The sequence below is a fragment of the Macrosteles quadrilineatus genome, unplaced genomic scaffold (genome assembly GCF_028750875.1).
Source record: "Macrosteles quadrilineatus isolate MER2022 unplaced genomic scaffold, UCM_ALF_1.0 Scaffold_4__1_contigs__length_99947679, whole genome shotgun sequence".
In the NCBI taxonomy this organism is placed as follows: domain Eukaryota; kingdom Metazoa; phylum Arthropoda; class Insecta; order Hemiptera; family Cicadellidae; genus Macrosteles; species Macrosteles quadrilineatus.
Window position 1 is genome coordinate 29,210,709 of NW_026542597.1, and position 19,208 is coordinate 29,229,916.

General features: G+C 36.2%; 1 protein-coding gene across 2 annotated transcripts in view; it reads left to right on the forward strand.

The window, feature by feature from the left end:
- The window catches only part of LOC128993365 (ras GTPase-activating protein raskol), a 318,987-nt gene that overhangs the window by 112,552 nt on the left and 187,227 nt on the right, over window positions 1–19,208 (forward strand). The gene's annotated exons all lie outside the window — the stretch shown is intronic.

Genomic DNA, 19,208 nt, shown 5'->3' on the forward strand with positions numbered 1-19,208 from the left:
TTCTTGTTTTCTTTTTCTTGCCAGTCTTTCTTTAGAAGGCATACTGATGTTAGATTAGAAAGAAAGTAAATGCAATTAAAACATGGACGTGGTATCTTACCAAATGATCCTAAGAAATGTTCTCAATCATCTCAATGTTCTTGAACTAGATCTCTTCACTAAACATAAACAATGCTGCTCTTTTTGTAAAAATAAACAAGACATCAAATTTTTTTTATTTACAGCTGGTAATTAAAAATGGTTATAAATAGTTTGGGTGAAATATATAGACCACGGCACAACTACATCTCATTTCATTTCAATAATATTGTTTGTGTAGAACTAAATTCTACATTTTTTGGTCTTATCTGCTATAAACCAATTAAAAACTTTTTGACACACCTACCAAAATTACTATTTAACAAAAATTGCTACGTTGGAAGTTTTTGAAAACATGTGTTAAACGTATAGTCAACAGGGTGGTTGTTTCTATTTATGATTTTGTCAAGAATATGTTTATTTTAAACTAAACACACACTTTGAAACTGTATAATCTAGTCATCATCCATTAATATAGGTTCTGTGTCTGGGGCTGTAAATTCAGCAATGTTCATCTTGAACAACATAAAATGCGTTGGTGTTACATAAGTGTTCTGATAATTAAACCCGTATATCTAAAGACTAGTGTAAATTGAGCCCTTATTATAGAAGTAAAAATGTAATCAAACAGTTTAGGTTTGTTGGAAATAGCATAAGGCAAAACGAATATTGAAAAACTAATTAATCCTATATTTACATTTTAATTGCTGGTTTAACATACGTAAAGTGACTTTCCCGATTCTTTTATTTGTTTTAGTGTATCAAAACATAAAACAAACCTTAGTACTAGTACTAAGTTTCAAGTTACTAGGTTTCATATGTTTTGATAAGTAGTATTAAACTGTTAAAAATGACGAACTGCTGTACCAGTGTACCATCGGTACACTGCATTTTTCAATGGAAAGTATCGGGGAATATCACTGCTCTAAGTAATTTTATATAGTAAGTAGTTCAAATCATTCGGTATACCTGAAAAAATACTTTATGAAAGTTTTAAAATAATTTTTCAGCTGTTCCTATGAATTTCTCTAACATTTAAATTAATTGAGATTTAATCGCAGCTGGTCCTTCTTTTGTTTTGATTTTAATCCCATGTTATTTAAATGGGCCAAAATCGTACTTTGAGGGCTTGCCAAGGGTTTATGGTTCAACTCACCGACTTGAGACCCTCAAAAGGCACATCTACACGTTAAGGGCTTTCAAACAACATAAAGAACATTAAAATTGAGCCAGTGGTTTGGGCTGTAGGTCCGTCAACATTCAAGGAGAAGGAGAAGGAGGAGAAGGAGAACACGGAAAATTTGTGAATTTTCAAACTAGTTTTTCTTGGCTCAAACACAACAGTTTTTTAAATTCTTTTTTTTATTTTGTTGAGGATGAGTGCCCCTATCCAATAGATGAACAATTATTTTAATAGCTTTTGTTTCTTCAGAGCTATAGACGAGTGAAAAAGCCACTTTGTCACGTCAAGTATATATACACTGCAGCAGCTGTGTACCGCTGGGGGACTTGGCGGGGCGGAACGCTGCCGCGTTCCTTAATCGCAATACAATTTTGTTTCACTATCTTAAGCTAGGAAACACGTGGTAACGTTTTATACATAGCTTGATGATGAAAAACATTTGTTGGGGCTGTGAATCAAATACAGGAGAATAGGTTCTCGCAAGTAATGAAACGGTTGAGTTTGAATAAATGCACATTTCACCTCTATGTAAATGTTGATTAATCGAATCTTATTTCGTTGATTGTTTCAAGTATAGCTGCTGGCGTGAAGAATCGCGCCAACCTCTATTTTTGAAGCCTTTACCCAAAGGCTTATCTGATTAATCTGAACCAGAGTGCAATATTCATTGGTATATTATTGTTTGTATGTATAACCAATCATACTAATATACTAACGAGAGGACCCATGTTGCTCCGCAGCGTTAAAATAAATGTAATGTCCAAGAAATAATCAAATTTATGATTTTTGATTGAACAATACAGTATCTGATTCAAACGATCGATAGCTGAAATTAGAGCTTATAATTTACTGATTATTTTGAGTCTAAACCATATAAAAACATGAACAATACTGGGGAGCTATTGATTTTTAATCATATAAAACCCTTATGAAAAATTATTTTTATTTGGCCCTTGCGTTTGCTAGAAACTTGTCCCATTTGAATAACTAATAGCATTGACTATTGGATAAACAAGAATATTGTTGTATTAATAGTCAAAGCTAATAGCTTAAATGAAAGCCGGTATTTCACTGAAGGTTATATATACCAAAATATATAGGATTATATAATTACAACTGGTGAAATACATCTTTGAAGTAAGAATTCGAAAATGAATAAAATTAGGGTTTTTTCTATTTTGTTTATGTATAAGACAAGTGGGGTTGTAGATAAATATTATATGCCGATGATTGCTTGATGGTAACTGTATGCGTGCATACCTTCTATACTTGTATTTAAGACCTCAATCGTGAAAATCGGTCTGGTAGAAGAGCTAGAACATATGATCTAACTGCCGCTATGGACGAAACGACACAGAATTTTCTGCTACTGTATTGAAGTTATTTATTTTCAATTTACAATCTATGAATATTAATAAGAACGTTTAAATGCTGCTGTGGGATACAAGATACAATAAGCATGAGTAGCCTTTTCAATTTGACAGGAAAGATGTGCAAGAAAAGAGAACTTATGGCATTTTATAATTAGACTGTTGACTAAAGATTTAACTTGTGGGGGAGACACTCGATTCCCATTTAAATCTATAGTCAGTTCTACAATAAAAAAGTTTTTTTTTATAATCTATGAATAATGTTTTCATTATAATTTCTTTTCCGATCTAGGAGAACAACAAATACAGCATCATTTATTTCACACTAGCAGAGTACCCGTCCTTCGTACGGCCATAGATTAAACATACTCTTTGAGGAGTATGTTTAATCTATGGTACGGCTTTGGCGTATCAGTATTTGCTTATTGCAGTTATAATCGTGGTTTGTGTTTGCAATGGAAGAGGACACGGTTAAAGAAAATGTGGTTTTATTAACGTAAATTAACGGTATGCTATAGTATAACATATCTACTTCTTGTTCTTCCACTACACCTAAACAATAAATACCCCCACCACAGCAAACCTGCAGACTAAGCGAATTTCCATTTGCCTGATTTGATTTTCAGTTTAGTCTAATTACATAACATAAGGTTAACGAGTACCTAGGTTTTGCTGCTACAGGGATGCTAACAATGTGTATTTTTAGTAAAATATTAATAGCTTAGTATAAAATAACAAAATCTGCCAAGTTTGATCTAAATATATCCACAAACAAGCAAACTATAACTATATACAATATTTTCCATTACTTTACAGCTCTAGCAAGTCTAGTCTAGCCTAGTAAAGTAAAGCAGACCACAGATCCTTGGATTATAGTTGTAGCGGCCCGGCGGTGGCAGCAACGGAAGAAATGTTTCAAGTCCAATCTCGAGCAATCTGTGATTCATTCATCTCACTTTGGTCCGTCCAACTCGCAGCCGTGGCTGGAATATTCAACAATAGGACTGTTAATTAATAACCCATACAGCCAATGGCAACTAAGAGACCTACAGTTGTTTAAAGTGAAGTCCGAACTACATGATCAGGATAGTACTGCGAATAGTACACAATATTAGAGCTAGAGATATACATATCTCTAGTTGTATATCTCTAGCCCTGACTCAATATCGCAGACGTTATCCACACCAGGGAGTATAGCATCCACAGATCATGCCTATAAATATCCACAATTCCAGGTCAGTCAGGTGACTGTGGGAATGAAACACGGGTAATGAGTCAATATTGAAACGATTGTTTTTTGCTAGCTTTACCAAATCGAATTGTTCGATTCCACAGCCCATTTGAAACCGCGCTAACTTGGAAGGGGCTGGATTTTGTTTCGTATCGACAGGCCAGACGTTTCTTGGATGGTTTTTATTATTTTTTTGATTTTAACTAATTTCCCCCACAAAGGATTAAACGCTTGAAAATAGGAAGGAATACGGCTATTTTATAATTTAGGGTTTAATGAGAGTTTTTTTTTTTTTTTTATGAATGGTTTATGTTACCTGTCCGTCAGTGATCCTACTGTCGTCTATGGCGACTGGTTTTGAGATAAAATCTTATCACCAGGCAGATGTCATTACATAAAAATGTAATTTCACTCAAGTTCAGGTCACCAGTGAACACATGAACACGAACATATAACATAAAACACGAAAACAAAAACACGAAGTGACCGGGTAGATGTAGTTTTTTTCAGTCGATGAAGCCATGATAGCTTTAAAGACATGCCGTCAGCTCTTAAATTTATCGTTGTTGATCTAACACCATCAATGAGTCATAATTATGATTATTCATATAATCTAAAAGCACAAAAATACGTCGTGTGACCAAGGAATGGCTGCAGTTGAAGGATGAAAGTTGAAGGATAATTGGTTTAAATAACATATTTTGAACACCATTGTAGAACACTTTTGCCCGCCATATTAACAACTTTACAACTCACGTCGTGTGAAGGAGTGGCTGCAGCTGAAGGATGACGGAGTGAAGGATGAATGATGAAGTATGATGTAGCTACACAGTCTGTTTATGTAAATACAATCAGAGAACGGACGAGGGTCACGAAGAGGCTTGGCTGACTTCATCAAGCCATTCACCAGATAGACAATGGCCCAATGGCTCTTGCATAACGCATGGCCGAAATTGTCCAGACCTTTCAGAGCGCATAATGCTGTGAGTGGCATTTGAGTGTTCTTTACTGTTTCACCTGTAAAAACTCGGGTTTAAAATACTTACACAATGGATGTGTGATGATAGGGCTAGATATATCCTAATAGCTTCATTTTTTCACATGTCTTGAAGGACCTGATGAAGTAAGGAACACTTTGTAGCATATCGCTAATCAATTTAAGCTCAAAAATGCATGAGTGTTTCCAGCCAGCTGTCTTCTGGTTTGACATTACGTATCATCGGTAGAAAAGTGTAGGTAAATCTCTTAAACTCCGTAATGTATATCTCTTTGTAGCTAGGTAGATGGGGTGTTAAGCTCGCCCAACTCTTACTAACTTACTTACTCCCACGGCCATGGATACCCTAGGTGGTATTAGGCCTCGCCAACAATTTGCCTCCATCTCTCCTTGTTCTCGAAATCTTCTTTACTTGATCTCAATATTCTCAAATCATTCTCCGCCTGGTCCTTCCATCGATACACGTCTAAATAATCTGAAGGTGGTCGCTTGGATCACGAAGAAAGTCGCCTTCTATGGATCCAAACCAGATCCAGCCGTCCTTTTTTTGGTAATTTATAAAATTATTCTATCTAAGAAACAGCTGTTATTAGGCAGTATCAAAGTCCATACAAATCTTCCATTTAACTGGGTATTTCGTCTTAGTTGCGTCTATATCTTATAATACAGAACTGTGTGTTTTTACCAGAGGTGCCTTTTGTAGCTTTGTTGCTAAGATCAGCTGTTTCCTTTGTCAGGATCATTTATTAAAAGCCCAATGATCAGGGGCAGCTGGATATACCTTCAAACGATCAAGCTATTGACTTTGTTGGTTACCAGACGAGCACTATATCCGATCAGTTGTTTAACCATATGAATGTGATAATGATGAAGAAAATCAATTTTATTATGTCAGGATTTTTTAAAATTAGGAAATAATAGAAAGTAGTTCTGTGGGTTGATATCTAAATAGCTTTATGGCTATTTCACAGGTCTTGTTTTCATTAATGATTGTAATTCGCCAGATAACACCAAGCAGTTCAATAATTAACCCTGAATTCAATACACAATTAATCTTACAGAAGATCTTAACAACAAAGTTACATTTTGTCAAGGACATGGAAGGGAGTTATTGTAGTCACACTCACTTACAAACATGGCTCGATGTGGTCACAAATGACACTGTTGACCTTGACCTACAAGTCACGTGACTGTAAAAGTAACAACGGACGGGCGAGGCTTTTGCATAAACATGCAGCTGTAATGTGACATGCTCGGTGCACTTCGTGGAATACATATAATGATCTGATTGGCTGTTACAATATCAATTATTTTTGTTCATACGTTTAGTAACCTTTCTAAGGTTTGTTATCTAAATAATAAACCGTAGGAAACCAAGATTATTGTAATTGTTTTATCGGTTGAACTCTGCGTCTTTTGATAATAATACCATAGATTCAAAATAGTCCTATAGTAGATTTGTTATCCGTATGGATCAGCTGAAGACAGGTTTAATATTAGTTCCGTCCGGTGACGCTAGGGACGTGTTTTTGTTTAAATTTAGTTTTTTGTCATTTCAGCTATTTAAATCCTCGTCTAACCAGATTAAACGATATAAGTTTCCTATATGGACATAAGTATCAGAGTGTGGATGTAGAATTGATTTGAATTCTTCAAGATGACCAACGGAAACAACAGCACTATTTAACAAAATGTGGTTGCAAATTTAAATCCACCCAATCCTAAACTGCCAATTAGAACTGGACGATGGTAACTTTGGACTTGGATTGTGTTTGGAAAACGTAGACTCCTCACTAAACAGTCTACTCACATAAACATCGCTCGGCTTGGTGGCATTAACATTAGCATTTAGACTGAAACGTTCTAGAGAGAAAGGTTCACTGGAAACTGGAGACACAACTGGATACATTAACCTTTTCTTTAGACGTGAGCTACAGTAGAGCTACTTGTGAAACATGGGGTGCTTGGAAGTGAGTTACATGTGGATAGTATAATACAGACTACTTGGACCGGCTGATAGCTGATTCGTGCAGTCGATCACTTTTCCGCGTTTGTTTTACTTTTCCGCACACTTTATTTCCAACCTAACAAACAATAATCACGTATCATACGAGCGAGGTGAAAACGATGACAATAATGTATAGACAACTGTATATATTAGTCTAGTGTAAGCTGTTTGTTGTTGTTGTCGACTTGACCCATAAAACGTTCCATATTATTGTTTTGTTTAATGGACGCTACAGTTAATAATTGTGAAAGTACATAGACATAGACAATGTTATATAAGCCAAAATATTTGACAGAGTCAGACAGAAGAGGTAAAGTATATATCCTAACTGAAGTATGGGACAAAGTTAAAACACTAACTTAAAAAATGTATAAAGTTTTTAACTTTTTTGGCAAAATGTAATTTGTCAGCAAAAATCTTTGTTGTACTCAAGAAATAATTCCACACTATTCCACCGCATTTTCGAACATGTATCCTTTGAATGCAGAAGCATGCGATCATACGAACTATACAAATAACTGATCATAAGGAACATGTGTCCTTACTGCGCCTGATAAAGAAGTTATAATCATTTTGCCTAGGGTCAAATTAGTTGTAATCTGGATTAAAAATATTATTTTGTGGAAATTATCCGTTTGATCCTGCAAAATCAGTATTTATGAAAATGTTAGATGTTATATCAATATTTCAATTAGAGTAGTCAATTTTACACGTATAGTACAAGTATTTACTATATACCACAGTCAATGATATGCTCATACTGTATAGTCAATGATACAAGATATGGCGGTTGATGTAATTCGAGTTTTTCTTCGTCTCAAACGGTTAAAGTTTCGTTCAGTTACGTTAAAAGATACCCAAAAAAGCAATCATAGCACAATGGGTGTGTTTTGTAAAAAATATGACGTGCTGTGAAAGACCGAGGAGTTTGGTTCTCGCTAGAAAGTTGTTGACCGCAGTTCACATATATAGCCTACAGTCCGCTGCCAGTACTAGTTGTTGCAGCTAGTCTGGGCGCGCGGACCCTTGTGTACTAACCGTCCCCCACGCCAAAGCCATGAAGACAGCATTGAGGCGCTGAACAACCCCAGACAGCCGTGTGGGCCAGATGTTTTTCGAAATGAGCAATAAACACTCCCCTCTATACCCCGCACCCTAGCGCGCCCGCGCGCCCAGACTAGCTGCGACAACTTTTTTTGTACTTCGGGGACCGCGGTGGCCCTACTACAGTAGATGACCAACGAATGGCGTATGCCAAATGACAGACAATCAGATAGACAGACAGACGCCTCAGTGTCAAAATTAGTTCCTCAAAATTTTTGAATAGTCAAAATGCAATATTTTTTTGTCAGTAAATTAAATTAGAAATTTGAGCATTGTTATTGTCTTTGTCTAAATGTGATTTGAAGATTTTAGTGTTTTGAAACACGTAATACTTGAAGTCGCAAATTTTTAATTTTATTTCATTAAGGCCAATAATGTTTTAAAGCGAATGTGCAACAGCGTTCATTTGAATTTAGCACATAAATATTTACAAAAACACTGACTTCAAGTACTACACGTATGTAACATTTTACTAGATGCGATTTACTGTTCTGTAGAATCCTGAAGCCAAGTAATATTTTTTTATTAGCTTCTTAGTTTAAAATAGTTTTTTAATTGGCAGGTTCAACATTTACCTATTGTTTATCCAGTAAAATGTCACAAATATAAGAGAGCGTATTTATCTAGGCTACTTATAATAACAGACGCAGTTGTTAAACCGGTTAGATGTTTCAAACATTAATCTTTGTATCAAATTACACAAAGTAAAACATTTACTCCATATACCTTTTCTAGTTTCAAGTTTCGATTTTCTAAAACGTGCCTATGGTTTAATGCTTTTAATAAGGTATAAATTAAATAATTAAAATGTCCAATTTAGTAAAAATATTTCACGAAATTCGTTCTACGCTCACTATTCCAGTATTTTAATACGCTCCCTGGATCCCAGCTCAGTAGTTCGTCTAATTTCTTCCTGTATAATCCTCCTTGGCTAACTCGAACCATAGATTAAGCTCGAACGTTCGACGTTTGATGTCGCTGATGTTCGACGGATGTGCCATCGTTTGGCAAGTTCGTTAACGAGGGAAGACATCGTTTCCGTTCATCGTTTCGTAACCGTTGCTCTGACCGTCATCATGCTCAATACATCGTGCCAGAACCGACGGAAGTTCAGGTTACAAAATTTCCTCGATGAGTCTGATATCCAGTCGAGAAAGATGGCTGGATCTACCTTGGCATATTTTAATGTTGTGTGTGTATATAGGGTGTGCTTTTTATCTTTGAGATTTCAATATAGAAATAGTTACCGTGGAAAATAAATGTAAAGCGTAAGGTTGTGGATTAAATGCAAATAATTAGGTTTTATGATTTTACGGACGCGCACTGGACTTAAACTTGCTTGAAGTCACTTTAGAACGCTTCATCCTAAAAAAATCAAGTTAGGTGTATAAAACATTCCACCCCTCTATCATTTGGCTAAAATACTGCATTTCCCCTGGCTTTTCCTTCCAATCAAGTAGGCTATACTGTAGGCTCAAGAAGTCCTACCCAATGATTGTTGAAACAATTTCTATTGTTCGCAGCTGAAGTTAATGGTGAGACCTACACATGTTGGCACTTTTACATGCCGCTTTTCGTAGCCAGAGTGGCTGTGTTACCCAAGGATGCATTAAAAACTTCATAAGAATGTAATCAATATAATTAATTTTAACCATTATGTATATAATACAACACAGGTATACAATTAAGATATCTGTACAGGCAGTCTTGTAATCGGGCAATCTGTACATACCTGTGTTACCTTTAAAGGTTTAGACAGAGACAACTTTAAGGTTAATTTATTTCCAGTTATGATGAGTGTGAAACCATAGGTTATCTAATTATCTACTTTCCAAATCTGTCAATCCTTATCCAGTGGTTTCGTGCTAAATAGTCAGTATGACATGGCCTTCGGGGATTGCTCGCCTGCAATGTTGGTACGACAGATTTCAGTGATTGACATCAATACACCTCCTTGGGAAGATCAATTCACTGTCCTCTCTTGTCCTATTTGTATAACTATTTATTTTGTTAACGTAAAATGTAATGTATCACGATAGTGTCTCCATAAATGTCACTTAAGTCAATTTCTAGTGACGCATCACTGCGTAGTTCGCCACACGTATGATATAGTGTGTACCTGTGATATAGCTATTATCCGCTATTATCTGCCTGGGAGGTTCTGAATGGAAGTGCTATTATGTAAACCTCCCTCACTACCACTTCCACCTCTTCCATCGCTGTGAGAACTTCTCGTCCTTGCCTGACAACTGATACTTTCGTCCTTCAACTGGCGCAAATAAAACGCGCAGGATCACAGTGTGATTATATAAAGACTGGTCGATTCATTAATTCTGTTAAAATGTCCTTGGTAATTGTCAGTGAAATTCTTTTCATCTGAATGTTAAACGATGTTAATCTGTTAATTGAATATTAATACTCATATTGATTATGATACTGCAAGCAGACTCGTTTTCCTATTGTAAAATCTAAATCATTTATGTTTTAGTCAACTTTGGCTGCGCTTACGGTCGTTGAAAGAATCATCACATGCGTGGCTGCATACTGTACGTTTTAAAATCAATGCAATTGGGTGAAAAACATCACAGCTTATAGATTACATATCCTCTTTTTGTTATTCATTTCTCATGGACCAGCTGATCATAATTTCAAGGTACTGTAAGCTTGGTCCGGTTTATTTAGAGGGCGTGTTGTTGACTATTTGTTTTTTTTTTTCAAACTATTCCAACTTACTAAAACGATTAATCTATAATCTATTGCTTAACCTTTGGTATTATAGACTGTAACAAACGACCGAAATATACTGTCAAAGTGTCAAATAAGAGAAAACATTTAGCGCTTAGTTATTCAACCCTAAAACGTCACAAAGAATAAGTAAAGACAAAAAACTCAGATTTTACTATAGAGGACATGTTAGTCTACTTGGGACATAATGTTAAAGATGTTATACGATCAAAATACCTTCAGTGGGGGTGCTAGCTAGGTGCTAGCAAATGTGAGTTCGCATATCTTGTCAATGTTAGGTGTTGTGTTGTTGTATGTGTTAGTTTAACATTCCCGTTGCCTGTTAGATGTTGGCTAGTTTTTCCTCAACATCAGCTGATTTTTGTTTCTATTGATATTTTTCTCGGCTGAAGTGAGATGACCAACGATCAGCGAGAAGGTGTAACTGTTAAATACTAGTCAAGCTACAATTTGGCGTTCCCATCCCCAAACGATTACGAAGTCATAATCACCATCATAATTTCCGTATAGCATGTCCGATGCCCGCAATCACAACGGAGAAGACCTGTTCACATGCGGCGCAATGACAACCGATGTGCGGCAATTACAAGACTCGCCCAACCGGAAGTGTTGTGAACCGGTCGGTGGTATCTAGGCCATAATCAGGTGATGGTCGGGCTCCGCGCCAACTGGGTCGACGTTGGGACCTAGAGCTCGGAGAGTGGAGAATGCGAGTATGGGAGGATGGGAGGATTGAACTGCTGGAGACGGACGTCCTTCTGGAAGTGAAGGATTGTGAGGGTGAGGAAGGCTGGACGAGTTCGTGACGGTGTTTTAATTTCAGCGATGTTGCCAAAATTTTATCTGAGCGAAAAAGAGATAGCCCATCTCAGTAGGAGCCATCCTATAAGAACTACTTGTATAGAACCTCAAACTATAGACCATTAGTTGGTTCTATAGTCTGTGATGAACGTAGCCACAGATCTTCTATCATCACACTCCATTCTACACTCATCCTTCACTAGGGGTTGGATTTAAATACTAGGTCTATGTGATGTCCCCATCTCAATTTATTGGTAATTGCTAATAGCCTGCATATAATCTGATTGTAATTTCCAAACACCTTATTATTGTAATTAGAAATAGTGATTTTCCCTCAGCTAAGGGGCCTTAGTATTTTTATTCGTTGATTCATTGTTATTATTTGTTTTAAACCTAACGTGAATTTTTTTACGTGAAATGCCTTATGCAGTTATTGGTACAAGCCCATTGGTACAAGCCCAACTGAACTTGTAAACTGTTTTTACTGTTTGAACGGATTACAAGTTCAATTCAGCTGGTAAGCCTGTACTAATTTATAAAGTCCCTTTAAACATTTCACGTTAGGTTTCAAACATCAACAGCTATGGACAATTGAACGAAAATAATAAAATGTTATGTTCCAAGAAATAAATATTTTCCCAAATACGTCAAATGCTGGTCCAGTTTTTTTAAAAGTTGAGTCGGCTGCCGATCCGCCGTTGAGAAGTCTGTCCTTATTAAGAAAAGAACAATCGTCTAGAAGTGTGGTACTGTAGTAATTCAAGAACCGTTGAGTTAAAGAAACTAACGCTTTTTAGCCAAAGTTAGTATAGTAAGTTACGGTATGAATGAGAAGAATGATAGAAGGAGGAAGCAGCATCTTGGGGGTAATCCAACCTAGCGTTTCAATTTAAACTGTTTTACTTTATTGTTTGAGTAAAATTTTAAACAGAAACTAGACCATAACATTCTCATGGCTTAAGTGTTATTAAAGAGTCCTTTAATACATTTATTTTGTTATCTACAAGATTTCCCATAGTGTCCCACAGGCCTGTTGCGATACACGTTACGCATGCACCAGCCAGCCATACTAGTGTTTAGACTGTATATTAGACACTAGACACTAGACACTAGACACCAGATATTAGACAGTGATGATTACCTGGGGAAAGTCAGGGTACACCCGGAACTGCACAACACTTTTGTGATAGACTGTACGTAAGCCAACAGGTGTCAGACAATGGGATTACATGACCTACCATTGACTATGGATACTTTGGCTGGATTTTACGTCTTGTTGTAAAATCTGATTGTCCGGGTCTTACGTCGATGACGACGAAAAGTTTCTTTCTTAGTTGTTCTTTCTTATTAAAGTTTACAACAATCGCTTACCAGAAAATTAGTACTAGGATGTTATATATAGTTGAAATAATATTGAAGTTTTTTTTATAAAAAAGCTTAAAACGTTACAAAGTGCTCTCCTATTGAACCGAGCCGTGATACAACTTAAAATTGTCATCAACTTATCCATAAAGATGACAAATCAAAATCTACAATAGGGTATAGTTCAGCGTGGCAACAAGTACATGATTGGTCACCGATTTCAGAATAATGAATAGGTTTTGAAACCCGATTTTGTTTGATTACTTAGGTGGTTAGGTGTAACCGTATCACATAATGTGCGATGTACATTATACATTATTTCACATATTGTTTTCTAATGTACTTTTTTGTTTGCAGGTGAGAAATCATGGCTTCGATTTGAGGTATTGTAGATAATTATTAAGTAAACAAGCAGCATAGTGTTCCGTTAATTATAAGTTCCTGAGGCGATTCACTTTAGTTAATTACATTGTGATTGCGAATTATCATCAAAGTAAGGGGGAAGTATGAAAAAACAAGTTTTTTTTACATATAAATATATTTCTGCTTAAAATACAAAAGTGAAGTGTTGTAGAATTAAAGGTTACGGAAAAAACTGTACATCAAACATTAAATTTTCATGTTATTCGAGAAAAAAATAAACTGTAGTTTGCTTGTTATTGGACATATTTTGATCAAAATTTGAAAATGTATGCATATCATACTAAGTTAATAACAAACATTTCACTAAAAACACACTTTACCTTCCCTACCTAGATTAAGAAGCAAACCTAATTACTGATAAAACCTCATTTAATTAAAAAGGGAATAAATATGACTTATAAGAAAACTTTTGAAATTCGCAAGCGACTGCATGTTTGCTGCGGCAAGGGTATTTCTTGGTTTTTTATTGAAAACAGCGTCACATAGGAATTTCGTATCTTTCGTGAACCATCGTAAGTGTTCGGGTGACTTCGTGAGTGTTCGGCTCGCGATGTTCATTGTTGGCTTGTTTAGTTCGTCCAACGCCCGCGTGCAGCGCTGACGTCTGTACCGGTGTTGCGTCTGTTTGTGTTGTGCGTTTGTGAAGTGTGCGTTATGTTATCACGCTGGTTCATTGTGGTTCTTTGAATTGTAATTGAATTACAGTTTGTCCGTCATTGGATATTTCGTGGATTACCATATACATGTATTGCAGTAAGGACTAAATACTCCTATTACTGATAAGAAAAACGTCCCTAATTGATAAAGAAAGCCTTAGAGATGAATGATAATGTTGTTTATTTGAGTATAATCAGTTACAGTATCATTTTGATATTTAAATATTTCATATCACCTTATTGTGCATTTAGACATAGGCCTTCGTTTGTTGTTAACGAAGTGCAATAACAATTCGCTGTAGAGTTCTTTATTGTGTATTTAAAAAAGGTAAAAATATTAATAAGACCGATATTATCGATATTATTATCAATATTACCGATTTTTTTTAAGATTGTAGCTTCATTAGATGTCTGCACTCGCTGTTCTCACATTAGGAACCACGTTATTTCGCTCCGTCGTTTTACATATCCAAAACTAAGAGTAGGGTTTATCTTAAAGAAATTACAACAAATCTAAACACTACTTTTAAAACATAAGGCCCAGTATCACAATAATAATAAAAAAAATTGCAATACTGTTTAATGGGTACTACTACATTTCAATTTATTAGTATCAGTGTTTACTTCAATTGAAATTAATTCATTGTAACACTTTGGCTAGAGCTTCATCTAAAAGGGTAGATAAAAGTATTGAATAGGTTTTTATCATAATTATTAGGCTATGAAACGATTATGAAACGGAGCATTAAATTTTGCATTTTCATTTCTCATCTTAGCGCTTGCTCTCTGACTTTTGTTAAAAGAAATATTGTATTTATTTATTCTATGGTATGAGGCATGTCTATTATTTCCCCCTATCACAGGGTAATGCCTCCGATGAAAGTTGTCAATTCACAATGGAAAGTATCTTGCTAAGTTGCGTGTAAGTTACTTGCTTACATCCATTTTCACATAGTTAACAAACCCGTCTAAATGATAGGTAAACTCTTGCAGTGTTCACAGAAAGAATATTGTATTATTTCCAATATTTGTTAAAAAGTTATTACAGTTGCGTTTATAATGAATAATTTCAAAATCAAATCCTTGAAGCTAATAATCGTGAAAGATGAGACTAGCGTTGAGCGTGCTGGTTGGTCGTGTAATCGTACAAGTACAGATCACTTTATTACCCTCCAAACAGCTGTTACTGAGTCAGCTGATAGTGACGTCATACCCTGCTGTCAGCTGGGAACCGTGGTGGAGTGGAATACTATAATTAGGTCACATTTTGAGGACATCTACAGAAGCTATTACAAGTTGTTTAGAAAGATTTTATTAAATTAAACCACCCACGTGTGTAGCTACATAATACATACATACATACATACATACATACATACATACATACATGTGTAATACATTTTCTTTTTTTCGAGGCCAAACCAAAAATTTGACTTTGTGTAAACTATAGCCTAATTAGTGTCCAAATAGTCTATTAGAAATATCATAGTATGAAAAGTAACAGAGGACATTAAACTTTAATAGTAGTACCCTATGAAAAAAGCTTGTTCATTAATGTTCGCTTTGAGTAAAAAACTGGAAACAAATGGTCTATCTTGATGGGATGAATTCTACCGGACCTGAAAATCGAATTTGGAATGCTTTCGGTTTCGATCGCTTGTATTGGTACATCTGTTTTTTTATACATATACAAGAAAAAAAATAGCACTGTTCTAGTGCGTTTGTTTTGAACTTAAAAACGGAAAATGTCTCCTCTCACCAGTTACCAAAACATCACCGTGTTTGAAACGTACGTTATCCGAAATGAACCGTTAACGATCATTACAAAACGCGATAACGACCAACCGGTTTGTGGTTTACGGACACTCGCCACCTCGTATCTGACCTTTGGTTAATCGAATGTTGGTTTTGCGCTGATATAACGTCCGATGTAACGTGATACGGGTGAGTGTGTGTGTGTGTGTGATCGGACCTAGGAGTGTTGCACAACATCGCATCCAACGATGTTCGCAACTGTCTCAAGTTCATCGATAGGATCTTTTGTGGCCAAGACGTACTTTCACTTTTGATCTAGATGGATCATGATATTGAAATTAAGCTGCAATGTTTGGTTGAAGTAATATTCAAAATACAAGGAGTAGATTCGAAAAAGGACTTAAAATGTATTTCAGACTATTGAGGATGAGCCTTCGGTTGTGATGGCACATGTTCGAATCCTCAGTCACGACGTCACTATCCGGTTGTCCGTAGTACTTATCAGAGAAGTCCCTCCAAACATGGAAAACTGTCCAACAATAGACACGTTTCCAATCCATTTCCCATGCTGGAATTTATTGTTGTGAAAATTACTGGCACGTCAAAGTACGACTGTAGGCTTGAGAAACAAAGGAAAATCCAATGTGTTGAGTTTTCTAAAGTTTTCAAATTCCTTATAAACCTGCCTCTCTGTAACGTAGTTTGAACGCAAAAGGCAGCGAAGTAATGTTGCGGAATAACTCATATGGTTAGCCAAAGATGGGTGGCTGTGATAAGTGAGTGTAGAAGACATGTATCAAACCAGAAATTAACGTCTTATCAGCCAATTATGCTTCTACTGAAGTGTCGAATTGAGATTGTTTTGAGTACAAGACTGTGATGTCACACACAAATAAAATCCATACACATTTCAATTTCAAAATAATGTTCACAGAGAATCCAATCGTTTAACCATGACATTTGCCAAAACATGATTTGCATCCACATTTCACCATAATCACAACTAAATTGATGAACACGCTCAAATGCTGACGCAAGTACCAGTACCTGCTGCGATCAATCAATCTGGGAAGATTTATCGAAGCTGAAGCCATTCACTTCAACTTTCGAGGTTGGGCGTTACGTTTGGCGCGAGCTGACCGTTTACAGCCTGGGAACAAATCCCAGGTACAATAGCCGTTAACATTCCTGCGGAGGGATTTATCATCCGCAAGAGTTGGCACGCCTGACGCCGATCAGTTGTGACCGGGAAGTGTGATCAGCTGGCACGTCCGTGCGGTAGATCAGCTGTGGTGATTGATTGTTGGAACGATTGCGGACGCAGCGGTCACAAAATGGATCATAAAGCTTCCACTTGACGTCTTTGTTCAAATGGTCGAGATCCGGTCGGATGGTCTAGTTTGGTACGTTCCATAAGACATCTCTGATTTTTTTTTATTTATTATTTTTTTATTTTTTTTTTATTTGATTACACCAATATTGGCTGTATGCATTTAATATTGACCAATACGTCGAATAGGATGTTTTTTTTTCCAAAAGGTCAAACAAATAATAAGAAATCCCATGCTGTACTTAAAAATCTTTCAAAGTCCAGGTTTTGAGATGGAACTAAACTTCCGTTCGTTGGAAATCTTCAGACATTTGTTTACACAATTCTGTACTGTAATGAGTTTCTATGCTACTGATGTTTTAAAGAAGTGTGTAACGCCATAAATATAATTTAGTTCTCAAATCATGAATTTTTTAACAAGTAATAATTATTATTACTTGTTAAAAAATTCATGATTTCCATAGACACATAAGCACTAGTGATCGGAAGAAAGAATGGACGTTTATACCTCTCTAGAACTCCACAACTATTTCCTTTCATTTGCACAAGTTTGACGTCCAATCCTCGATCATTCTTAAGCCATGATTGTTTTTAGAAAACATTGCATTAACACTTAGGTCAAAGAATTTCGCAAGTGAATGAGCCGGCAAAGAACACACAGACGCTAAATGTCAGTTGTGTACAAGAGGAAGTATGTCTCGACCTTTGACCCAGAACACTGTAGGCAGTACAGTCTGTAAGGTACAGGTACATGGAATGCAATGTTGATCATGATCACAGGTCCTTGTAGGTCCTGCAGGCGTCACGAGGTGGATTTGATTACAGCCATCGCCATCCTGGCTGTGTACTATCTAGGAAGTGCCTTATTTCAGCATCCTTCCGACAAAGGTTTCTTCCTGGATGAAATTGTTTATAATTCTTCATCTCTGGTGCTGCAGGTTGCCATATTTTTGCTGAGCGAAACCAGAACAAAATTAGAATCTACAAACAGAAAACACAAGGAAGAATGGTTGTTTCTGGGTGAAATTGGTTCTAGATTCTTCACCTGGTTTGTGGTTTTCTCTGCGAGTACCGTATTTCACTATAGTTTTTTAGTGTAATTTGTGGATTTCCAATTAAGTATGCAATCAAATTCCATTTTACAATACAAAATGTATGGGTGAAGCCATTGTCTTTTGATTCTGAAGTAGGCATCTCATCTCTAGGGACCAGATGGTGTAGCCAAATTCTTATTCAAATTAAACATAGTTGAATTAGCCACTAATTCAGTGCCCTTTTGTCTCCTTCCTCCTTTAATTTGTGATACTTAGCTAGTTGATATGACATGAAATATTCAGTGTGCCACGTATAAATAAATTAGCTTCTTCATAGCAATCAGCAATTGCCATTAGAGTACTCTCAACGTATTGTTCAGTTTATAACTTGCTAAATCTTTAAGTCCTATCTGAAAACGGACATCACTATCTTCCGTCAATTGTTAAAGAACTACAACTTTGTAAGACATTTATTTCGTAGCTTGGAAATTTATACGTCCACTTCTAGCAATAGTCACACGCAGAATCCTATTGGTAGATTCTTTATTCCACACAGTATCTTGGTAATCAGACACCGCACGTCATGTGCCGTTCAGCCGTTCAGCTTCACTTTTATGGTAGGATCGTTGGTCGTTTCAATTCCTCCATTCCGGTCACGTTTTTCATCCGTGTCAGATCTAGCGTTATCAGCAGACAGTTTGGCTTATCAGTGTCCGCATCTGGGCTTTGTTTATCTAACTGTCTACCTCCGTGACTTGGGTTGAGTTGAAGAGTTGAAGTAAGACGGTGAGTCATTGTTGACACTATGCTTGTGTCGGATGATGTTATGGCTTGAGTCAGAAGTCAAGTGCTGGGTGACCTTTTTCCACAGCTGCCATGAAGCCTTTAATCAATCGGCGGCCAGTGAATTCGTTAGGGCCAGGGGCTATTTATGTGGTGTTAGAAATTACTACAGGTAAAAGATTAACGGAAAAAAATATTAATATAATTTATTGTGATGGGTAAACAAACAATTAGTGAATAGCCTAAAAGTTAAACAAAGTAGGTTTGCTCCAATTTTGCAAAATAATGGGCTTTATGGATTATTACATTGACATACCGTACGGTATAATAATTGAACGATTATAATAA